At 48.7% G+C, this 25,822-nt stretch overlaps 6 non-coding genes across 6 annotated transcripts; 2 read left to right on the forward strand and 4 right to left on the reverse strand.

The window, feature by feature from the left end:
* Positions 1–4,354: 4,354 nt before the first annotated feature.
* TRNAV-CAC (transfer RNA valine (anticodon CAC)) lies at positions 4,355–4,432 on the reverse strand. The gene has a single exon. It is a non-coding gene; the product is annotated as a tRNA-Val (tRNA).
* A 5,345-nt stretch (positions 4,433–9,777) lies between these two features.
* TRNAV-CAC (transfer RNA valine (anticodon CAC)) lies at positions 9,778–9,850 on the reverse strand. Its single transcript has one exon. It is a non-coding gene; the product is annotated as a tRNA-Val (tRNA).
* A 4,405-nt stretch (positions 9,851–14,255) lies between these two features.
* TRNAV-CAC (transfer RNA valine (anticodon CAC)) lies at positions 14,256–14,328 on the forward strand. Its single transcript has one exon. It is a non-coding gene; the product is annotated as a tRNA-Val (tRNA).
* Positions 14,329–15,492: 1,164 nt separating this feature from the next.
* TRNAV-CAC (transfer RNA valine (anticodon CAC)) lies at positions 15,493–15,565 on the forward strand. The gene has a single exon. It is a non-coding gene; the product is annotated as a tRNA-Val (tRNA).
* A 5,566-nt stretch (positions 15,566–21,131) lies between these two features.
* On the reverse strand, positions 21,132–21,204 carry TRNAV-CAC (transfer RNA valine (anticodon CAC)). The gene has a single exon. It is a non-coding gene; the product is annotated as a tRNA-Val (tRNA).
* Positions 21,205–22,386: 1,182 nt separating this feature from the next.
* TRNAV-CAC (transfer RNA valine (anticodon CAC)) lies at positions 22,387–22,459 on the reverse strand. The gene has a single exon. It is a non-coding gene; the product is annotated as a tRNA-Val (tRNA).
* Positions 22,460–25,822: the final 3,363 nt, after the last annotated feature.

The raw sequence follows: 25,822 nt of genomic DNA on the forward strand, positions 1-25,822 counted from the left end.
GACCCTGCTGCACATCACTGGCTAAAAGTATTCCGATAAGAACAAGGTCTGGTGAGGTTTGGCTGGTTACCAGACAGTCTCCACTCATCGGTGCAGCACGTGTGCTTGCGCGCAACTACAGATCAGACGGTTTTTAGTTTTTGTCAACATTATTGTCAGATCTTAGCTACCCGAGCAGATAACGATGCAAAACCATATTCCATCATGTATGTGCGCGTGCCGTCTTCAAATCACTCATTCCAGTCCAACACCGTCAGATCAATTGCGACCCTAGCAATTGGCCAAGAAACAGTCAATGTAATGTTTCCCAAACGCAGTCGACAACACGCCGGCCCCTAAACTGAGCAGCCGGGTGATGGAACTTAGTAGATGGAAAGCACAGTTCACTGGCCAATATCCACCCCATCCTTTGCGCACTTTGCAATAATTTTGTCGCAACCACTCAGAACGTCGAGCGTAACAGAATGCATTGTTTTCATTTGTTGGCGCATATTGTCATGATCATTTGCCGGCATATGAAAGACCAGACATTGTCCTTGAAGTCGCTATTTTGTAATGACGGTTCTCCGCGCTGTGGAAATTCAGTCGCGGCGCTGTGCAGCCGACAGTTGAAGGTTGTTGGTAAACGGGACGGAAACGATTTTGCTGAAACAACAGCATGCAACTGCATTGACACTCAAATTCGTTTTTCTGTACAATACATGTGACATGTACCTTTGAGTGTGGCGGTTAAATTCACTAATTCTGACACATATTTTGTTGCGCCTCAGAAACTTACGCGAAAAATGCTTAGTTCTTAGAGGTTTTGCATCATGGGGCCACATTTTTCGTCATTGAGCCATTTTTAGCTGTCACCAATTTCACGTTGCGAAACAGCACCAAGTCGCACTGTGTTGTCAGGTCATATAAGTCAGGGTCAGATCATTAGGGGTCATGTTAGGGACAGTCCGACGAGATCCGGGTAATTTAGGCTTATCATGTCCTCAGATGTTAATGGAGTGCATTAATCAGGGCATCCGTCATTAATCAAGTGTTGAAATGCAATGGGTCGATGCCTCCCAATCATATGTTTTCAAGCAGGCCACCACCAGGGTCTAGCAATACTGTTCGTCTTTTCCGTTGTGTAGTAGTTAGCACGTCCGCTTCACACGCGGAAGGTCTTGGTCCGAACCCGGGCGGGGGCAGATTTTGGGTTGATACAGCTGTCCATATTGATCAGATGCTATCATTTACGTCAGTCAAGTCACCACGTCGCACCCCGCTTGGAGATCACTGTCGATCCTAACTATAAGCTTTTTAATAAGAGCGAAAGCGACGCAGCCTTGGTCAAGTTTGGCTTGTTACAGGCAGTCTCGCTCGTCAGTGTCCAGTGCCTCTAGCCCCGCGCGTTCGTCCAGCACCCGTAGCGGCTGAGGCCTTGACCATGAAGCGCCGCCAACTTACTGCATGTGAAGTCACCTGACAGCCAGAGGGCTGCGGCGGCCGTTCTGATGCATGGTATGGCATGTCTAGTAACACTATCCGACGTAGTCCAGCGGTCAATATTGAGGCCAAACAGAGTCACGCAGATGACATACGGACGCAATGAAAACCTAGAAATGAAAAAAAAAAACAGTGAAATGACGCAGGCGTAACGCGTTGACACTCATGAAGCCTAATAATAAGGATATCAGGTTTAATCATTTTCGAGTACAGATTTTCCTGTCAACGCTTTGAAACGGAAACTACGCCCCTTCCCTGCAGTCGCGACACCATATCCATGTCAACCACCGTGCGGACCTATACTGGTGCGAATAAGAGCAACGTCTGTGATTAGCCCAGCTGTCAAGGGCCTGTTACCGAGGAGCAGACTGGTTGAAGTTTGAACCAGTTGCGTCACATGGATCACGTGGTACTCCATTCCCCAATCAAAGTGCGCCTCGGGATCGATCTGATGGTGTCATGTATTGTTTCCGTAGTGTACTACTTGTCACGTCCACTCCACGCGCGGAAGGTTCCCGGTTCGAGACCGGGAGGAAACAGATTTTAGGTTGATGATATGCCTTTATGAACTTACAAGGAGCCCTTTTCCGAATCAGAAAGAGGCCCTGCCATGTCTGGAAGTGACATGGATGTTTTCCGGCTTTGAAAGGGCCATTACTAGCCAAAGATGGGCCATTGGCGCACACGAAGCGATTCTCTTCTGACCTTAAACCAGGCTCTTCCCATACCAGACAGACATGAGCCCTCTACGCCTGATTTGATAACACAGTAGGCAAATTTTACGATAAAACCGAAGACCTCTTCTGGGCCGCCTGAAATTATGGGGGAGGGGGAAGATACTTTTGGCCCCGTCTCAAAATATGGACAGTTTGATCCCGTTGCTTTCATTTCTGATCCATTTTTCTATCATTGTTTTATTTTCTTGGGCTTTCATTCATCGCATTGAGTACATTACGCCTGTCCATCCACGTTTGGCATCAACATTACCCGAAGGCTGCGTCCGATAGCGTTACTGGGCATCACACGGCACGCATCAGAACAACAGCCGCAGATTCTCAGGCTGTCTGGTGACGTCACATGTGCTCAGCTGGCGACGCTTCATGGCCGAAGTCTCAGCCGCCACGGGTCATGGACGACCTGGTGGGGCCAGCCGTAGAAACGGGTCGAGAGTCTGCCTAGCAACCAGTCAAACTGCACATGAGTTAGCAGAAATGGTCGGAAATAATCGGAAAGCTACTGGTAGACAGATGGCTCTGGCAGAGAGCTCCAGGGCTCTGGGTCTAGAGCTCGGCCACTGGCATGACGAAATAATATGACTAACGTAAATCAATGAAAGCCTCAACGTGGACCATGTCATCAACTCAAAGGCCGTTTCCGCCCGGGCTCCAACCGGGGACCTTCCGCGTGTGACGGGAACGTAATAACCACTACACTACGGAAACGACTGATAGGACCGTCGTACCCTGGCGGCGGGCTGCTTGAAAACATAAGATTGGGAGACATCTACCCATTTCATTCCATCACTGAAATAATGCTTCGTGGCTTAACGTGCTGAGCCTAACTAATATCCCGAGACAGGGTAACCCCTCATTGCCCGAATATCATCTCACTACCCTGATGCGGCACCAGATGACCTGGCCCAGACTTATCTGATGATCTGACCGTGACTTAAAGCGGCATAAGTCCATGAATGAACTGAATAAATCCGTAAAACAATGGTTACCACGGTACCATTAACACCACCCTAGTGAACGATACCATATCCGTCCGAAACGTTTCCAATTTGATGCCCAGGCATAGTACGGTCGAAAGTGCACTTGGCGTAAGAAGGAGGTCACTTTAATAAGAGGGAATTTGCTAAACTTGGGGGCTGCGACTAGTCCAATATTTTAGCAGTCAGTTGCTAATTTGTACACAACGCCCCACATCAGAGCGCCTCCGGCTACCAAACCCATGAAAGAGGTATTCCCCTCCCTGCGCTAGAGGCTCATCCCAGCGAGATGGTTCCCAAGGGCGACAGTGTCCATTCGCTTGTTTAGATATCTTTTGCATGGTGATAACATGTACGTCCGTTATCACCTCGCTAGCTTCATGCCGAAAGTGACGTCTTGTTGGTTTCAGCTCGTTTGAAACAGCTGCTAATGACGACATTCATATGCTACGAGCGGCCCTCAGGGCTGACGTGATGTGGCCTAGGCTGGCCTGGCATGCAATGTGCGGGGCCGATAGCTAGGGCTCAGGTAGACCACGAAATGGTGAAAACTATGATACTGATTGGAGCAAGCAGAACAATAACACGCATTCCGCATGCTTATCACTGTTACCTGTAACCCAGGAGTGACGCTAGACAGCTACAGTATGTTAAGCTTGGAGTAAATAACAAGCGCCTTTGTTGCACTTACGTTAAGCATGTAGGTGAAAGCAACTGACGCTTTCCCAAAGCAGAAAGAATGAGTTGATCATTTTGATTCGGGCAGCATGGCCGGTGATGTGTGCCATCTGTTGCCATTCATGTCATTGTTTTATCTGGCTTTCATCAGTTCGGATACAACACATCGACCCAACTTTGCTTGGCCTCAACATTATCGGAATGCTACATAGGATAACGTGACTAAACATCACACGACACGCATCGGAACAACACCCGCAGATCCTCTGACTGTCTGGTGACGTCACATGGAGTCAGCTGGCGGCGCCTCACGGCCGGAGTCTCAGTCACCACGGGTCACGGACGAGAGCATGGGGGGGGGGGGCCACACGTTCTCGGCACGAATCGAAGCGAGAAGAAAACGCATCGCAACAAGAGCTCGGGGGCTGGTATTACTGATGAAATGAAACCCCCAAACGTGAACCACGCCACCGACTCAAAGCCTGTTTCCGCCCGGGCTCGAACCGGGGACCTTCCGCGTGTGAAGCGGACGTGATAACCACTACACTACACTACGGAAACGACAAGTGGACGCGTCAGACCCTGGCAGGGGGTTGATTGGGAGACATAGATCCATTACATTCCATTACTAAACTGATGTTCTGGGGCTTTACTTCGCACTTGCCCTGCACTTTTGTCCGGGGACCTGGCTTCCGGCGGACGCGTATGGCCCTCACGTCATGCACAGGTCTGGGCTCTTCGACATAAATGTTGCAAGTTCTCGGCTGTGATGGTCCACCTGCCTGGACCGGTGCTGTCCTTGCTCAAACGGAGTCGATTTCCTCCGCGCGGGGGAAAGGCGTGGCGCTGTGCAATCGGCAACAAAATTTGCTACTCATATTCGTTTCGATAGAGGCATGTGGCCGCAATATTACGCCTATCTCTCCAGTTTCCTCTTTATTCTACTAAGAATAAGACTGTCAATACTGTCTCATCCACACCCAAAATGACCCTCGCAATGCACTTACAACAACTTACGCAATGACAACCACAACACGACAAGGCCTAAACTAAAGCACGCTGGGTCATCAAATGCATTAGCTTGAAGCGCAGTTAGGTACCCAATGTCCAAACAACATCTGCGAATCTATAATCATGTTCTCGCATTGGTCTATAACGTCCACCATTGAAAAGTTCTGTGTTGTTTATTTTTGTTGACGCATATCGCCGCGCACATTGCCGGCATATTGAAGACCAGGCATTGATCTTATAGTCGTGAGCTCAGGCTGGCGGTGCTCTGCGTGGTGGATATCCAGGCGTGGCATTGTGCAGTTGGCAGCTATACGTTGTACGTAAACCGGACGAAAATGATTCTGTTGAGAGAAAAGCATGCGGCTACACAGGAAAGCGCAGAAAAGGCCAATATCCACCCCAACCTTTGCGAACCTTGCGATGATTTTGCCGCAATGACTCAGAACGGAGCGTTATAGAATGTCTTGTTTTCACTTGTTGGCGCATATTGTCACGATCAATTGCCGGCACATGGAAGACCATTCATCGTCCTTAAAGTTGCTATTTTGTAAGGACGGTTCTCCGCGCTGTGGATATTTAGGCGCGGCGCTGTGCAGCCGACAGTTGAAGTTTATTGGTAAACGTGACGGAAACGATTTTGCTGAAACAACAGCATCCAAATGTACTGACACTCATATTCGTTTTTCGGTACAAAACATGTGACACATACATTTGAGTGTGGTGGTTAAATTCACTAATACTGACACACATTTGGTTGTACCACAGAAACTTACGCAAAAAATACTTAGTCCTTAGCGGTTTTTCATAATGAGACCCCATTTGTCGTCATTGAGCCATTTTTAGCTGTCACCAATTTTACGTTGCAAAACAACACCAAGTCGCACCGTGTTGACAGGTCGCATGAGTCAGGGTCAGATCATCGGGGGTCATGTCATTGACCGACGAGATCCGGGTAATTTAGGCTTATCATGTCCTCAGATATTAATGGAGTGCATTAATCAGGGCATCCGTCATTAATCAAGTTGCCTCCAATCATGCCTCCCAATCATATGTTTCCAAGCAGGCCGCCGCCAGGGTCTTAAGTACTGCTCGTCGTTTCCGTTGTGTAGTGGTTATCATGCTCGGTTCACACGCGGAAGGTCTTCGGTTCGAGCCCGGGCGGGGACAGATTTTGGGTTGATACAGCTGTCCATATTGATCAGATCATAAGATTTACGTCAGTCAAGTCACCTCGTCGCGCCACGCTTGGAGATCACTGTCGATCACCAACTAGAAACTTTTTAATAAGAGTGAAAGCGACTCAGTCTTGTCAAGTTTGGCTTGTTACCAGGCAGTCTTCGCTCGTCAGTGTCCAGTGCCTCTAGCCCCGCGCGTTCGTCCAGCACCCGTAGCGACTGAGGCCTTGACCATGAAGCGCCACCGACTTACTGCATGTGAAGTCACCTGACAGCCAGAGGGTCTGCGGCGGCCGTTCTGATGCATGGTATGGCATGTCTAGTAACACTATCCGACGTAGTCAGCGGTCAATATTGAGGCCAAACAGAGTCACGCAGAGATGACATACGGACTCAATGAAAACCTAGAAATGAAAAAAAAAACAGTGAAATGAAGCAGACGTAATGCGTCGACACTCATGAAACCTAAAATACATCCATCAACTCATTCGCTCTGTTTAAAATAACTTGTTCGGTGCTTTAGCTCAATGCTAAACCCCAGTGTTACAAATGTGCTTATCACCCACGCCGAGCTTAGCATACTCCAGCTGCCTGACGCCGCCCATGAAGGGTACAGGTCACATTGGACGCGTGCCGTGTAACGCCTGCAGCTACTGTTCGGTTTACTGCCCAAACCGCATCATACTCTCAATGTCAGTGCGTCCCCATCTGATCTCCAGGTATCGCTCCTTTCTATTCCCCACACACGCCAGCCAGGTCAGCCCAGGCTTTACCATATGAGCCAGAGGGACCGTTCGTAGAAACATGAATATAGTCTGTTACAATCATTAGCGTTATTGTTTCGACTTATTCAAACCGGCAAATTATGCACCGCCTGGTGCGAATGAATATGTACTGGACGTTGGTGCATTGATACCGACGCATTTGATATATGTGGGTTCTCAAAGTTAGCTGGGAATACATCCATACTGACATATTAATATGTATATATATATATATATATATATATATTATATATATATATATATATATATATAGCAGCATGCTTGTATGTATTCAGCCCTTTCATGGGCTGGGCAGTCGGAGGGGCTTTGATGTGGAGTGTGCACATTTCAACAACTGATATTTCTAGAACATTACATGCAGTTCAACCTTTTAATTGAATGCAGCTGAAAAGCGGATCGTTTGATGTCCAGAATTTAGAAGTCTAGATGTGTCTGTGAAGGTCGCTGACCTACGACAGGTCAAAGTCAGGTCATGGATTCGGCGAGGCGAATTTGTAAGGGAATCTTTCAGCTAGATACACATCGGAGTGAGGCCAAGTCATACAACTCTGAAATAGTTTGATAGGCAATACGGCAATGAAATTAATAAATTTAATTGGCTTATGGTCAGGTGTGACGGTCATGCCAAGGTCAAAACAAACCCGCTTTATTACTCTACAGCTGAGGTAGCTTCTGGTGCTCATTCCGAATTCAATTTATGAATTGAACTGCATCATGCATCTTTCATAGACTTCTTAAAGGTCAAAATAGGTAACTGATTTAAAACAACCCAGTTCCACGTATTGATTTTAGAAACATGCTGCCTTCTGCAACTTTTGAAGCCTATTCAAGTGCAAAACTCAAAACAGGCTTGCATGATTTTGTTCACCATGACCTGCGTAAAGTCAAACAAGGTCAATGGTCAAATGACATAAATGAGCACCAGTAACTTATTGCTCAGGAGAGGTATCTGGGTTCTTCTGGAAACTTTCTGGTAGATAACCGAGATCTGCTTCAGCCTATGCCAGTGATGCAATATTCGTCCAAAATCGCTTTCCGTTTTGATGCTGAGGCGCTGTGCGTCGAAAGTGCACCTGGCGTAAGAGGAAGGTCACGTTAGGGGGGGGGGGACTCCCAATGTGCCCCAAAACTGCATCTGTGAAATACCCTTTCTGATCGGTTTGCAATTCTAGGCATTACTGGGAAACCCCGCAATTTCGTCTCGACGTTGTTGGCAGATAAGATTTGGGGGCCCCGACAATACCAATATCCTAGTGGTGTCAATTGTTAATTTGTACACAACGCTCCACATCAGTGTACCTCCGGCTGCCAAAGCCATGAAAGAGGACATTTCACTGTGCTAGAGTACGTTTGTTGATTTGTTTATTTACTTCATAAGCATTCCACAGGCGAAAGCCCAATTACGGAAGCAGTCCAGTTTTAAGAACAATAAATATACAATACACACACAAACAAAAAACCCAACCAAACACCCGCACACACACACACACACACACACACACACACACACACACACACACACACACACACACACACACACACACACACACACACACACACACACACACACACACACACACACACACACACACACACACAACACACACACACACACACACACACACACACACACACACACACACACACCACACACACACACACACACACACACACACACACACACACACACACACACACACACACACACACACACACACACACACACCACACACACACACACACACACACACACACACACACGCACACACACACACACACATACACACACACACACATACACATTATACACAGTCGCAGATAGATGTCCAACAGTGTTCAAGAAAACTTGAAAGGTTTGGGATACCAGAGCGCTTTGGAATGAATCCATACTGGGAGGAGGAAATGGCGGGCAGACAGACTTGCAATAGGCTACCACTCAAAATGTTCTCCAATATTTTTTTAGCAGATAGGAAGCAACGACACAGGTCTGTAGTTTTCAGGCAGCTTTTTGAGCCCCTTCTTATGCACCGGCATCACATTCGCTTGCTTCACATGGCGGGGAAGACGCCAGAGTTCAGAGAAAGCTTCCATATTATCTCTAACGGAATAGCTAGCTCTTCGGCACATTTCCTGAGAGTCCAGGCACTGAGCCCGTCGGGACCACAGGTCTTGTGTGCAGTGGATCGCGTAACAAGTGTGCTATGCGGCCATGTGGTAGGCTAAAGCTGTCTAATCCAGGAGCATCGAGCAAAGGTGGGTCAGGCAATATACGAACGTCAGGCTCATGGCACGCTCCTCGTCACTCTTTTACACATTGTCATCGCGCTCAGGAACGGGAGATATGTGCTCTGATGACTTCAAGGAATTAACAAAGGACCAATAACGTTTCGGGTTGTCCTTAACATCTCATAGTCTCATCAGTATGGGTTCCCAAGGGCGACGGTGTCTATTCGCATAATGTGTTCATAATGTGTCGCATGTGTTCTTATTCATGTTATTGTTTTTGCAGGCTTTCGCGAATTCGGGTACAGAGCGTCTACCCAATTTTGTTCGGCCTCAAAATAAATCGAGGCTATATTGGATAACGTGACTAGGAAACACACGGCATGCATCAGAACAGCAGCCGCAGATCCTCTGGCTGTTTAGTGACGTCACATGCCGTCACCTGTCGGCACTGCACGGTCTGAACCTCAACGACCAAGGGTCATGGACGAGTGTGCGGGGCCAGAGGCACACGACATGGACGAGAAAAGAATGCCTGACAACCAGACAAACTTCATCAGACTGAGCCGATCACATAAATTATCAGAAAACTGCTGGCTAGAGGGAGAGCTCTGGTCCTGTAACTCGGCGAAGGCTATGGCGAATTGATGTGACCAACGTTTATCATGTGAAATGAATCCCTCAACATGAACCGCGTCATCAACGCAAAACCTGTTTCCGCCCGGGCTCGAACCGGGGACCTTCCGCGTGTGAAGCGGACGTGATAACCACTACACTACGGAAACGACGTATGTGGATAGCAGAGCTTGCGGTCGAGCTGGTTGGAAACACACGATTGGCAGACATCGACCCATTGTATTCCATTAATGAAATAATGCTTTGGGACTTCACGCATTGCACTTCATTTTATGCGGGGACATGACTTCCGGTGGGCGCGTAAGGTCCTCACGTTAAGCCCGGTACTGGGCCACTTCAACATCAAACAAGGCCCAAGTTTTCGAATGTGATGCCTCACCTGTCGAGATCAGCGCTGTCCTGGTTCAAAAAAAGCCTGTTAGGTTTGAGAGGTCAATGGATTCGTGTCAAGGAACCCCTCCCAAGCGAGAGCAAATACTCCCAAATTGAGCGTGAGGTGCTCGCCATCACGTTCGGCGTCATCAACTTCCATTCGTACTTGTTCAAGAGCCTGCATACCTAAGAGACGGACCACAAGCTGTTGGTGGCACTCTTTGGAGAGCGTGCTGATCCTCCCGAGATGGCGTCTGCCAGAATTTGCAGGTGGGTGCTGAAGCTGTCTGCATACAGGCACGAGACCTGGGGACGCCGCACAGAGGTGGTGGGCAACGCCGATGCTCTCAACAGGCGTCTCCTGCTAGACCTCACATCATCGGAAGAGGAAGGCCTGTTACTGTTGGTGGATGATGGACTGTTTGACGCTAGAAAGATTGCGGTGCTGGCGTCACGTGACCCGGTGTTGTCTCGAGTGATGTACTGTGTCCAGAAGAGTGGCTGGTTGCAGAACTCTGAACCTATACTGTCCTGTTTTTCACCAAACGACGGGAATGGTCTGTTTGCTCTGGTGTCCTGCTGTTGGGATCATCGAGTTATGACACCCAGGAAGGCACGTGAGGTTGTCTGAACAGAGCCTCATGCAGCTACCCTGGCATTCGTGGGATGGGAGGCCTTCGCGAGGGGCTGCTTATGGAAGCCTTACATGGTTGAGGACATTGCACGTATCGCGAGCTCTTGCCAGGCGTGCCAGGAGAGCAGGCCTGAGCACGACCGTGCAGCCCTCTGCAGGTGACCCTGGCCTGCCGTGACCAGTCGCAAGTACATCTGGATTTCGCGGAGCCCACGTAAGAAATGCAAGTGTTGGTGGTAGTGGTTGCGCACTCTAAATGGATCGAGGCTGAGATCTGCGCAGAGGTCGGCTCCAAGACACCGGTTGTCAAATTACGGAGAGCACTCTCTAAGTGGGGACACGCGAACCTTATTGTCGCTGATGACGCTGCCTTGTTTACATCACGGACTTTCAAAACCTCCTGCAAGAAAATGGCATCCATTACAAAACGATTGAACTTTTCACAGTCGGGGTAATGGCCTTGCCGAGCGTGCGGTGCGTGACGAGAAGCTGGTTTTGCAACGGGTCGACGACAATTGGGAAGCCACAAGTCTCGATGGCTGCACCGTCAGCATATCACGACCCACAACGATAAGTCAGTTACGCCCTCAGAGCTCATGGTTGGCCATCTCATCCGAAACCAGCTGCGACCGGTGACCCAGAACTAAGATTCCAAGATAAAACGGTAATCGCGAACTTGACATTGCAAATCCTGTATTTGCAAGAATCTACAGCATTGGACCGCAATGGGCTGCCAGAAGGATCGTCGGTGTCGATGGGCCTGTGTCCTTTGTCGTCAGAATGCATCATGGCAGGCTCTGGCGACGGCACAACGACCGGACAAGGCGCCAGCTAGGCGATACGCTCGCAGGATCTCCTGAGGTGACCGGTGACGCTGATGTGGCAGCCCGTCGCGATCCCCACAGGGAGCTCTCGTCCGGGGCACCTCGGGCAGCTCCTGCAGAGGCGGCGCCACCGTCGGAAGCCCCGGTGTCCGACCCGCTCACGCCTCTCCCGGACGCGCCGAGCTCGGTCGTCCTTGTGGCGACCGTGTCGCTATTGGTGACCCCGGTTCCTTTGCTGCGCGCGTCCATACCGGCGACATCGGTGGCAGAGTCGAAAAACGCCGCCGCAGGTGAGCTGTCTCACAGCTCTGGGCTGTCTGGAGCAGATGTATGACGTCGCTACACTTGCAGACGGCGGCCGTACCGATCGCGTCGAGTCAGGGGAGTGCGAGCGCCTCTGGTGTTCGCCGATCTGGGAGGCCCAGGAAGCAAACTTGGTTCTTTGGAAGCTGAGCCTACTATAATCAGGGTTGCATTTTCTTTCTCTTTTTTTACCGTTATTATTTTGGTGGGAGGCAGAGCTGAGCACGGGCACTATCGACCTTGCCGCGGTGTGTTCCGGATGTGCGTGCCCCTGCGTGGGCCGGTAACGCTGTGCCGGCGAACGCCCGTCGGTGGTTTGTAACCGGTCGCAGCCGGTGACCCTGCCGCGCCCTGCAGTGCAAGCTGGGGCTCAATACAACGAGGTCATGTTGCTCAGGCCTTTACAGTTTCCAAGCAACCCGACGCCAGGGTCTGATAATGTCATGCTGAGTTTCCGTAGTGTAGTGGTTATCACGTATGATTCACGCATTGAAGGTGCCCGGTTCGAGCCCGGGCGGAAACGGGTTTTCGGTCAATGAGCAGATCCAGTCGATGGGGTCATCTTGATTTGCGTCCGTCGCATTGCCTCGTCACACCACCCCTCGGGTTCTCTGTAGGTCCCTAGCTAGGCGCTTTTTGATAAGAACTAGAGCGACATGGTATAGCGAAGTTTTGCTAGTTACCAAGCAGTACGTTTGGCTCCGCACGTTCGCCCAGCACCTGGTTTATTTTCTCAGCAACGGGTCTTTTCGTTTCGCTCTCAACGAAGCACGATCAGCACATTTCGATTCGGAAAAGAACGAACGAAAGCAACTGCGAACGTGAGAATTTGTGCGCACAGCATCGCACCTGCGATCGTGCGCAACAACAGATTCCATGACTTCTCGATTACCATTCCTTCAATAAAGATGACGATTTGACTAAGAAAAAACGACGACTGAACAAAAACAAGATAAATGAGAAGGAAAAAGCCGATTTCGACCTTTAGATTTGATATTTTTTTATGATTGTTTTCATATTTCCGCTACACAAGCAGATAACGATGTAAAGCCAACTTCACCGCATGGGTGCATGCACCGTTTACAAATAACTCATTCCAGTCCAACGCCGTCAGATCCACTGTAACTCTAGCAATCGACCGGGAAGCAGCCAAAGTAGCTTTTTCAAACACATTTTAAATAAATGAGACCGTGTTTTGCCTTACTCCTGCTAAAATGAACAGGAGAGAGGAGAGAAAGATGTGATATTTCGGCCACATGCCTTGATCGAAACAAATATCGGCAGTACACCCATGGCATAATGCCCTGCCTTTTTTCATCTGCGCACATCGCCAAACTCAGTTGCCGCCGGGTTATCAAGGAATACGTATGGACGTTGAAGCCGCGGGTTTGTCCCGGCGGTGCTGCGCGCAGAAGAAACTCAGACGTGACGCTGCGCGATCAACAACAAAATGTTCTACTGGTATTCGTTACTATAAAGGCATGTAGCCGCAATATCACATCTATTTCTCCATCTTCTTGCCTATTTTCGAAGAATAGGACTATCAATATTGTCTCATTCTCGTCCATCATGCTCCTCCCAAATGCGTTTGACAACCTACACAATTTCAATCGCAACACGACGGAGCCGAAGCTGAGTAACCCGGTCACGGCATTGAATGACTTGAAAGTGCAGTTAATTAGCCTATGCCCATCCAAAACGTTTGCGAATTTTAAAACCATTTTTTTCGCTTTCGCGTAGAATGCGAGAAAATGATTATACTATTATACCACGTCCACCATTGCAAAGTTCTCTGTTTTTGTTTTGTCCGTGCATATTGCGGAGCTCATTTGCCGGCATATTAAGGACAAGGCATTGGCACTGGAGTCGTAAGCTTACACTGGCGGTCCTCCGTGTGGTGGAAGCGTGACACTGTACAGTTGGCAGCTGAAGGTTGTAGGTAAGCCGGACGAAAATGATTCTGTTGAGACAACAGCATGCAGCTACGCTGACACTTATCTCAGTCTTCTGAACACGTGGATACGTATCGCCCAGGTCGGCGGTTGCATTCGCTAATTCTCCCACAATTGCTGTATTGTATTTCATGTATTATCGGAAAATATTTAGTTCTTAGCATTCTTTTTCATCACGGGTAGGTTAAGCCACCCTTCATTCCTCAGCCCTCCAAACCCACCTAGCGAAACTGCAACATTGTCAAGTCATACCGGTTCGTCAAAGTTAGAGGAGTCAGGTCATGAGGGACCACGTCAGGGACAGTTAGACTAATTCCCGGCAATTTAGGCTTCCTCTGTTCCCGGATGTTGATGAAATATAATACGCAAGGTCTAACAATTAATCACTTAATTGAATACAATGGTTCGATATCTCCCAATCTCATGTTTCCAGGCAGCCTGGCGCCAGCGTCTGGCGTCACTACGTATCGTTTCCGTAGTGTAGTGGTTATCACGTCCGCCTCACACGCGGAAGGTCCCCGGTTCGAGCCCGGGCGGAAACAGGTTTTGGGTTCATGACGATGTCTAGTTGATGGAGGCATTTCGATTACGGCCAGTGATAATGCCTCGTCAGACCACATGTCGACCTTGCTGTACCTCACTGGCTAAAAGTATTCCGATAGGAACAAGCTCTGGTGAGGTTTGGCTGGTTACCAGACAGTCTCCACTCATCGGTGCAGCACGTGTGCTTTCGAGCAACTACATATCAGACGATCTTTAGATTTTATCACAATTGTTGTCAGATCTTAGCGACCCGAACATATTACGATGTACCGAATTTCGTCGTGTATATGCGTGGGCCGTCTGCAAATCATCCATTCCAGTCCAATACCGTCAGATTAATTGTGACCCTAGCAATCGGCTAGGAGGCAGTCAGTGTAACGCTTGTCAAACGTCAACAACACGCCGGCGCCTAAACTGAGCATCCGGGTGATGGAACTTAACAGATGGAAAGCGCAGTTCATTGGCCAATATCCAACCCAAACCCTTGCAGCTTTTGTGATTATTTTATCGCAATCAGCCAGAACATTCTTCGATAGAAAATGCATTGTTTGATTTTGTCGGTGCATATTGCCACGCTCATTTGCGAAGACTAGGCATTGTCAGTGAAGTCGCGAGTTTGTACTGACGGTCCTCCGCCGCTGTGGATATTCAGTCGCGGCGCTGTGCAGCGAACAGCTGTAAGTTGCTGGTAGACGGGGAAAAAGGATTCGGCTGAAACAGCGGCATGCAAGCGCATTGATGCTCACCTTCGTTCGTCTGTACACATAGACACGGGCCTCCGATTGCGGCGGTTGAATTCACTACTTCTCACAGATATTCTGTAGTTTTCTGCGTATTTGGGTGGCAAATAATTAGTTTTCAACGTTTTTCACGGGGTGGGTCGAGCCAGTTTTTTTCCTCAATCCACCAAATTCACGTTGTGAAACTACACCACTGCCAAGTCATTCTGTGTCCTCAGGTCAGACTAGACAGGTCATTGGGGGCCGCGCCATGGACAGATAGTCAAGTTCCGGATAATTCAGACCTGCCACATCCGTGGATATTAATGGAATGCCGTGGGCAAGACCCACCAATCAATTACTTAATGGAATTTAATGGGTCGATGTCTACCAATCTTATGTTTCCAAGCAGCCCGCCGCCAGCGTCTGGCATCGCAGCGTATGGTTTCCGTAGTGTGGTGGTTATCACGTCCGCTTCACACGCGGGAGGTCCCCGGTTCGGGCCCGGGCGGAGACAGACTTTTGGTTAATGAGAAGGTCTAATTGAATGGATCATTTCAATTTGCGTTAGTCTTATAACCTCGTCACGACATCTCTCGCGCTCGCTGTTGAGCGATTGCTGGGCGCTTTCTGAAAACAAGATCAATCATGTCTCGGGAAGTTTGGTTGGTTACCAGGCAGTACTTACGGAAGTACTTATCAGGCAGCTGGTTACCAGGCAGTACTTGCGGAACCAAATGTACTCATCGGTGCGAATGCGTTTGGTCCCGCACGTTCGTCCAGCACCCGGTCCATTTCTCCGCAAGGAGGTTTTTCATTTCGTTTTGCTCTCAGCGGAACACGATCAACACATTTCGAGTCGGAAAAGAACGGACAGTCGCACCGGCGAACATGCTAAACGTTGCATACGGTCTTACACGTGTGCTTGTACGCAACTGGAGGTGAGGACGATTTTTAATCTTTTTTCATGATCACTGTCAGACCTCAACGATTCAACCACATCACGACGTTAAGCCAAACTCCATTGTGTATGTGCGTGTGACGTCTGCAAACCAACCATTCCAGCCCAACACCGTGAGAGCCACTGCCACCCCAGCAATCGACCTGAAAGCAAACAAAGTAACATTTTTTTCAAACACAATCTAAATTACAACACGTCGGCGCTCAAACTGAGCAGCCAGGTGGCGAAACTTAATAGCTGGAAAGCGCAGTTCATTGGCCAATATCCACCCCAAACCTTTGCGAATTCTGTAATGATTTTGTCGCAATCACGCACAGCATCTAGTGTTGCAAAATGTCATGCTTTTATTTTGGTGCATGTTTCCGCTATCATTTCCGGCATAACAACGACTACGTATTGTCATTGAAGTCGCGAGTTTGTATCGGCGGTCCTCCGCGTGGTGGATTTTCAGGCGCGGCGCCGTGCAGTCCAGGGGTGAAAAAAACTTCCGATCTACCGGGTATGATCGGTGACAAAAACCGACACTTTTGTTAGCCCATGAGTGGAAGCATTGCGAAAATGAAAACAAAGTACAACGGACTAGACCATATTACGACAGATCATCCCAGCTTGACGAAACTCATCTTGGTGTGTGACATAGTATTGGTCGGTACTCGCTAACGCTTGCGGCGTGAACATGTGCAGAGCACATGTCGAAACGATGACGCTTTGCTGTATGAGCAGGATGAGCCACAAGATGCTGCCAAATCTAAGAGCTTTGATCAGGATAGCCTTTAGCAGGTGACAGAAATATACTTAGAATTATGCTATATCAGTGCTGACGTCACAGATCAGCAGTGACACAGTGTTTTTCCAATGCCCCTCAGATAATTGCTTTTCGCAGCTTTTCAGCCGGGATTCACTTCACATTCTTAACAGCATAATTACAGCATCTTACGACGAACGTGATCACCTTGCTACGCAGGGTTTAAAGCGTCGTGCCATTTGGGGCAGATGAGCTCGAATGTGCGCCACGTGCTTACGAATTGGGTTCAGTGCAAGGCTGTGGGCTGCCGGTGCTTGTGTTTGTGTCGTGAGAAGCTGACTGGCTTGGAAGACGTAGCAAATCGTTAGTTTCTTTAAGGCGATAAGGCACTGAGGTCTTTTCTAAGAATATACCATTGAGGGCGTCCCTGGTGACAATGCTTAAAAGTCCTGCTGATCTAGGAAGCATATTGGTGAAAACCCGACCCATAGCTTCAAAAGTCAGCGGAGCATGTTGGTCCGACACATGTCAAGGATTCATCAGGGGCTTTCTGCTGCTGAGAGGAATAGCGGCTTTGTAGTAAGATTTCGAGCATCGCTGGTATATGCCTCTCGCACTGCCCGTCGCGCCTCGGGCTTAGCGCTCTGACCGGTGGACAGGTGTGAGATGAATCGCTTTTAACTGTCGTCATGTTGTATATAGGGCTGAATGAATTTGCTACAGGTGTTAAGAAATGTCGTTTGCATCTGTTGATACAAATATTGCATGGGTTTTGCGCTAACTGATCGGGATTATGTTAGGAAGCGCAAGGTTTGCGCCGGTAATGATTATGCGAGGGCAGTGAAGTTCGCCAGTGCTTTCAGCTGATTGTATACTGACGTCACAAAACCAAAAGTGACATTGTCTCCGGTACTTGTAGAAGAATGGTATCGGTAAATGTAGGGCTACAGGAATGCAGATTTACAAAATACGTAGCGGTGAATCTGCCTCCAAAATGCACTTTAAGCAGGGATCCCCCCAGATTTCATGCAATTTCTTTTCAGAGTTGGAACAGGGGTGTAGTTTATCAAAATTATTTTTGGGGTCCTGCACCCTGAAAATTATGATAAGTGAAGATAAAAACGATAAAAATAGGAAACCACATCACTGGCTAGGAGGCACAACCCTCTATGCCTCTAGGCTGGTTATGTTGAGTATGCTTTTATCTGAAAATTTTATCAGTTTTAATATCGACCATCATTCAGTGTTTGATGGCCAGCAAATGGTGCTGTGTAAATTAACGCGCGAAACAGAAATGCTAGATGGTCATGCCGCATTGCATTTTATTTGTCTGTGTTTTTGTGGCTTATCACACTTAGAGATATATTGCAACGGTTTCGGACAAAATTGGCTCCAGGTAGCAGTTTACACGGTTCCAAATTTCTGCGGTGACGGAAAAGGTACTTTCTTCACCCTGGTGCAGCCGGCAGCTGAAGGTCGTAGGTTTACGGGAGAAAATGGTTTTCTTGAAACAACAACATGCAAGTGCACTGACACGCATATGCATTTTTCTGTACATGTGGATACGTGCCTTAAAGTGCGGTGGTTTAATTTACCAATTATCGCACATATTCGGTAGAACATCACATATTTTCGCGAAAATATGTAGTTCTTAGTGGTTTTTCGTCACAGAGTAGGCTTAGCTATTTTGAACTGCTGGCCACCAATTTTATGTTGCGAAACAATACAAAGTCTTACTGTGTCATTAGGTCATATAAATCAGGGTCAGATCATTGGGGATCACGTTAGTGACGGTCAGACAAGGTACGGCTAATTTATGCTTACCATGTCCTCAGATATCAATGGAGTGCAATGCCCAGGGCATCCATCATTGATAAGGCAATGAAATACAATGAGTCGATATCTCCAAATCCTGTTTCCAAGCAGGCTGCTACGAGGGTCTAATGGTGACATTCGTCGTTTTCGTGGCGTCATGTAGTGACTGTCACAATGACGGGGTCGAGCCGCGGTCACGAGCCGTGGTGGTGGTGTTACAAACTTGTGCCGGAGACACTTGACCTGCAGTGTGTTACCCATCTCCAGCGCCCGTGCAGCATGTGAGTCGGCCCGTGTCTTTCGTATGCGCCGCTGGCGCAAAGTCTGTTGCGAAGTGCTTAGTCTGCATTTGGTGAAGACAGACTGGAACCCTTTTACCGGGACGTGGGTGTCACCGGGAAGTTGGAGGAGTTCATGTCGGTTTGGTCAGGTGCCATCGATGCACACTGTCCTCTAAAAACAGCAACACCCCGCCGTCTACGCAGCCCCTGGATTGGGGATGATTCCTACCTGCCGTACGTGATGCGGGAGCGCGACCACGCTTACCGGTCATGGCGCATGTCCGATGCGGAGACCGACCGCACAGAACACTGGCGTCTGCGGAACCCCTTTAAGGGCTGCCGCGCTCAGGCCAAGCGTGACTTTCTGCGCGCTGGTATGCTACCCGGCCGGGTTGGTTTCTGGCAGACTATCTGTGAGCTTTGACTCCTGCCGGCTAGAGGAAGTGACGTCGAGCAGGTGATGCCCGCTGACAGCCGTCATTTCGCCTCAGTTGGTCGCGGCCGAGCTGATGGGGAGCAGCCGCGGCGCCTCGCTCCTCCCTCTGAGACCACCGTGCGTAACCACAGCAAGGCTAGCTATGCATCCTGTGACCTTACCCGAGCTTTCAAAGGCCATGCGTACATTGTCTTCATCTAGAGCTGTTGGAGTCAAATGTGTGCCGCTGGTTGCGCTAACAAAGCTGTTGCGCTGTCATGGGACTTCGCTTGCTTTATCTAGCCAATTTTCCATCGCCACCTGCGTTTTTCCATACGCGTGGAGGTTAGCTTCAATGCTTCCCCTTTACGAGTCCGATCTACGTGACATTGCCAGCAATTTTAGGCCTACATCAATTTTATCTGCGTTTTCGAAAATATGCGAAAAGGTTGTCTGTAATCAGTTGTCGGCATATCTTGATGTCCACGGCCTCTTAGCCCCTCGCAATATGCGTATAGGCCATACCACCCAACGGAGGACGCCGCGCTCAACACCGTGGAGTGGATGACGCGTCGGATGAACCCCGGACATGCTGTCGCCGTCGTCTCTATAGTATAATTGTAAGTACATTTCTGTCGCCTGCTAAAAGCTATCCTGATTAAAGCTCCTATGTCTGGCAGCATTTTGTGCCTCATCCTGCTCATACAGCAAAGCGTCATCGTTTCGACATGTGCTCTGACATGCTCACGCTGCAAGCGTTAGCGAGTACCAATCAATACTATGTCACACACCAATATGAGTTTCTCCAAGCTGGGCTGATCTGTTGTAATATGGTCTGGTCTGTTGTAATTTGTTTCCACTTTCACAATGCTGCCACCCATGGGCTGACAACAGTGTCGGTTTTTGTCACCGATCATATCCGGTAAATCGGAAGTTTTTTTCACCCCTGGACTGCACGGCGCCGCACCTAAAAATCCACCACGCGGAGGACCGCCGGCACAAACTCGCGACTTCAATGACAATACGTAGTCGTTGATATGCCGGAAATGATCGCGGAAATATGCGCCAAAATAAAAAGCATGACATTTTGTAACACTGGACGTTGTGCGAGATTGCGACAAAATCATTACAGAATTCGCAAAGGTTTGGGGTGGATATTAGCCAATGATCTGCGCTTTCCAGCTATTAAGCTTCACCACCTGGCTGCTCAGTTTGAGCGCCGACGTGTTGTAATTTAAATTGTGTTTGAAAAAAGTTACCTTGTTTGCTTCCCGGTCGATTGCTGGGGTGACAATGGATCTGGCGGGGTTGGGCTGGAATGGTTTATTTGCAGACGCGACACGCACATGCACGGTGGAATTTGGCTTAACGCCGTGATGTGGTCGAAGCGTTGTGATCTGACAGCGATTATGAAAAAAAGACTAAAAATCGTCTCACCTCCAGTTGCGTACAAGCACACGTGCGAGACCGTACGCAACGTTTAGCATGTTCGCCGGTGCGACTGTCCGTTCTTTTCCGACTCGAAATGTGCTGATCGTGTTCCGCTGAGAGCAAAACGAAATGAAAAACCTCCTTGCGGAGAAATGGACCGGGTGCTGGACGAACGTGCGGAACCAAACACGTATTCGCACCGACGGGTACGTTTGGTTCCGTAAGTACTGCCTGATAACCAGCCGCCTGGTAAGTACTTCCGTAAGTACTGCCTGATAACCAACCAAACTTCCCGAGACAGAGTTGCTCTTGGTTTCATCAGCAAGCGCCCAGCAATCGATCAACAGCGAACGCGAGGGATGCTGTGATGAGGTTATGAGACTGACGGAAATTAAGATCATCCGATCGATTGGACCTTCTCATTAACCCAAAACCTGTTTCCACCCGGGCTCGAACCGGGGACCTTCCGCGTGTGAAGCGGACGTGATAACCACTACACTACGGAAACTACACACGCAATATCAGACGCTGGCGGCGGGCTGCTTGGAAACATAAGATTGGTAGACATCAACCCATTGAATTCCATTAAGTAAATGATTGGTGGGTCTTGCCCATGGTACTTCATTAATATCCACGGATGTGGTAAGTCTGAATTATCCGGACCTCGACCATCTGTCCATGGCGCGGCCCCCAATGACCTGACTAGTCTGACCTGGGAACATAGAATGACTTGGCAGCGGTGTAGTTTCACGTGAGTTTGGTGGATTGAGGAGTGAAAAATGGCTCGACCCATCCCGTGAAAAAACGTTGAAAATAAATTATTTGCCATCTAAATATGCAGAAAACTACAGAATATGTGTGAGAAGTAGTTAATTCAACCACCTCACCCAAAGACCCGTGTCCATGTGTACAGACGAACGAAGATGAGCATCACTGCACTTGCATGCCGCTGTTTCAACCACATCGTTTTCACCTCGTTTATCAACAACCTACAGCTGTCGGCTGCACAGCGCCGCGACTGAATATCCACAGCGAGGAGGACCGTCAGTACAAACTCACGGCTTCAAAGATAATGTCTAGTGTTTGCAAATGGGCTTGGCAATGTGCGCCGACAAAATCACACAACCTGTTTTCTAACGGGGAACGTTGTGGTAGATTGCGATAAAATAATTGCAAAAGTTACAAAGCTTCGAGGCGGATATTGGTCAGTGAACTGCACTTTCCATCTATTAAGTTCCATCACCCGGCTGCTCAGTGTACCGGCCGGCGTGTTGTTGATTGCGTTTGGGAAACGTTACATTGACTGTTTCTTGGCCAATTGCTGCAATTGCCAATTGCTGGTCACAATTGATCTGACGGTGTTGGACTGGAATTAGTGATTTGCAGACGCTACACGCACATACACGGTGGAATTTGGTTTTACATCGTTATTGGCTCGGGCCACTGAGATCTGACAACAATTATGATAAAAACTAAAAATCGTCTGATATATAGCTGCGCGCCAGCACACGTGCTGCACCGATGAGTGGAGACTGCCTGGCAACCAGCCAAACTTCACCAGACCTTGTTCTTATCGGAATACTTTTAGCCAGTGATGTGCAGCAAGGTCGAAATGTGGCCTGACGAGGCATTGTCACTAACCGTAATCGAAATGCCTTCATCAACTAGATACCCTCATCAACTCAAAACATGTTTCCGCCCGGGCTCGAACCGGGGACCTTCCGCGTGTGAAGCGGACGTGATAACCACTACACTACGGAAACGATGCATAGTCATTTCAGACACTGGCGCCGGCCCCCTTGGAAACATGATATTGGTAGATATCGAACCATTATATTCAATTAAGTGATTGATTGTTGGAACTTGCGTATTGTCTTTCATCAATATCCGGGAAGAGGGTAAGCCTAAACTGCCGGGAATTTGTCTAACTGTCCCTGACGTGGCGCCTCATGACCTGACTCATCTGATTTGACGAACCAGTATGGCTTGACAATGTTGCAGTTTCGCTAGGTGGGTTTGGAGGGCTGAGAAATGAAAAATGGTTTAACCTACTTGTGACAAAAAAACACTAAAAACTCAATCTTCTCCGATGGCACATGCAATATACTACAGCAAATGTGGGAGAATTAGGGAAATCAACCACCGAACTGGGCGACACGTATCCACATGTTCAGCAGACGGAGATAAGTGTCAGTGTAGGTGCATGCTGTTGTCTCAACAGAATCACTTTGGTCCGGGTTACCCACAACCTTCAGCTGCCAACTGTGCTGTGGATATCCACCTGGATATGGTGGTGGATATCGTGGTGGATATCCACGCCTGGATATCCACCACGCAGCACACCGTCAGCGTAAGATCACGACTCTAATGCCAATGCCTCGTCTTTAATATGCCGGCAAATGAACGCGGCAATATGCGCCGACAAAAATAAACAACAGAAGACTTTGCAATGGTGGACGTGGGGTAGTAGTATAATCATTTTTCTCGCATTCTAAGCGAATGCGTGGAAGTTATTATAAAATTCGCAAACGTTTTGGGTGGGCATTGGCTAATTAACTGCACTTTCAAGTCATTCAATGCCGTGACCGGGTTACTCAGCTTAGGCTCCGTCGTGTTGTGATTGAAATTGTATAGATTGGTTAACGCAATTGGGAGGAACATGATTGACGGGGATTAGACGGTATTGATAGTCTTATTCTTCATAGAATAAACAGGAAAATGGAGAAATAGATGTGATATTGCGGCTACATGCCTTTATCAAAACAAATACCAGTAGAATATTCTGTTGCCGATCGTGCAGCGTCACGTCTGAGTTTTCTCCGCGCGCGGGACCGCCGGGACAGACAGAACCGCCGGGACAAATCCGCAGGACCGCCGGGACAAACCCGCGGCTTCAACGTCCAGACGTATTCGTCGATAACCCGGCGGCAACTGAGCTTGGCGATGTGCGCAGGTGAAAAAGGCTGTCATGAGTTTAATGCCGATATTTGTTTCGAATAAGGCATGTGGCTGAAATATCGCATATATATCTCCATTCTCCTGCTCATTCAACGAGGAGTAAGACAAAACACAGTCTCATTTATTAAAAATGTGTTTGAGAAAGCTACTTTGGTTGCTTCCCGGTCGATTGCTAGAGTTACAATGGATCTGACGGCGTTGGACTGGAATGAGTCATTTACAGACAGCACATGCACCCACGCGGCGAAGTTGGATTTACATCGTTGCGTGCTTGGGTCGCGGAGATGTGAAAATAATCATGAAAAACATCAAATCTAAAAGGTCGAAATCGTTTTTTTCTCATATGCCTCATTTTTTGTTTATCGTCGTATCTTTTTCGTCAGATTGCCATTTTTATTCAAAAGATGATAATCGAGAAGTCGTGGAATCTGTTGTTGCGCACGACCGCAAGTGCGATGCTGTGCGCAAAGATTCGCGCGTTCGCTCTTCCTTCTGTCTGTTCTTTTCCGAATCGAAATGCGCTGATCGCGTTTCGCTGAGAGCGAAACGAAAAGTCCCGCTGCTGATAAAATTAGCCAGGTGCTGGGCGAACGTGCGGAGCCAAACGCACTCGTTGGTAACTAGCAAAGCTTCACCATACCATATTCGATCAAGGCATGTAGCTGAAATATCGTCATCATCTCACACGCGAGCGCGCAAATTCCTCATCCAGGCCCTTGTTTGCCTCACATCGTGTACCGCCTCTCAGCCTGCGGCGGAGCCACCGCCTTCTGTCTCGGTCGGGTACAAACGATCGGAAATTTCGCGGCGAGGGTTGCCTCGGGAGCGCGGGGTGGTGATCATATTTCACCAATCGTAAGGTCACTGGGTTGGCGCGGGATCAGTAGCCTTGTTTCGCGCCGCGACGACATTGGCGTTTCCAGAGCCTCCGATGACCCCGTGCCCCGGGGGCGGCCCAGTTGCTGGTCACCGCTCGGACCGCTGTGATGGAGCGTACCACGGGGTCGACGGTGGTCGGGGCTGTGAAACTGCCCCCTCTCCTGCTGTCCATGTCGCGTAGGGTACTCTCATGTCGTGCGGCCCCATCCTGGAACTGTCTGCCGCCGGCCCCTGTGACCTCCAGCAGTCGTACTGTCGTCATATCTCAGCTTGGCCGACGTGAAGAAAAGGGTTTTCGTTTTGACTTTGTAGGCCATTCTCAAGCTCTTGAGGGGCCATCATTTGCGTCGCATCTCCGTGTTTGTCGTGTGACTTGTAACCCACTGGCTGGAATAGAGCGTTAAGCCATATATATATATATATATATATATATATATATATATATATATATATGGAATGATTCGTAGTAAATAGATGACATGGCTCATCATAAGTGCTTATGTTTCCTGAAATTGTCAGTGGGCCACGACCAACACCAGAGACCCTCTGCCGCCCGGGCTCCCATCCCCTTCACCGTTCGGAAAATATTTCCTCGACCGATTCGAAGCCCTTTGTAGACACGTAATACCCTGTTAGGCAATGTGGACCCCTGAACGGTACAAGAACCCGGCCATTGCAAAAGTGCGGGTTCGGCCTTGTCCCTGCTTGAAGAATGGATCCCCAGGGCTCAGACCAACATGGAGCTGATTTTTCGTTGCTCGTGATCTCTCGCCGAAACGGAGGAACGCTCTGTCTCAAGAGACCCTATCGGCGCAAAAGATCCTCTTACTGACATCTGAGGTCACGACCCTATGAGTGTGGATCCTAAATTTGAGGTGCAGCCACCCCTTCAGACCCTGTAGGCTTCTAATCGGACCCTTAATCCTTTCTTTTGGCATTCTCTTGCTCTTTGGTCTCAAGAGGCCCTTGATAATAGCTAGCAATCATGTCCAACTTCCTAGATAATGAAGCACAAACGTGATTCGTGTTTGATATTTGCACTGCCTGCACAACAATGATTGAGAGCCAGCTGAGGCCCGCTAGATCTGGACACCATGCTCACAAACATCAGACATCAATGACACAAGTATATTCCTCTTAGCCTAGGTCATCGCGTGGTCAACGAGGTGTATAAGCATAAGAATGATGTGCCTGGTGTCGTGCATGCCTGAGTTACCCTGAAATAGTCAGAAATAGTCTGCACATTATCGCGGACGTGTAGCTCAGAAACTGGAGGGTTTTAGGCCTTC

This window comes from Pollicipes pollicipes, unplaced genomic scaffold, assembly GCF_011947565.3.
Source record: "Pollicipes pollicipes isolate AB1234 unplaced genomic scaffold, Ppol_2.1 Scaffold_6052;HRSCAF=7182_pilon_pilon_pilon, whole genome shotgun sequence".
In the NCBI taxonomy this organism is placed as follows: domain Eukaryota; kingdom Metazoa; phylum Arthropoda; class Thecostraca; order Pollicipedomorpha; family Pollicipedidae; genus Pollicipes; species Pollicipes pollicipes.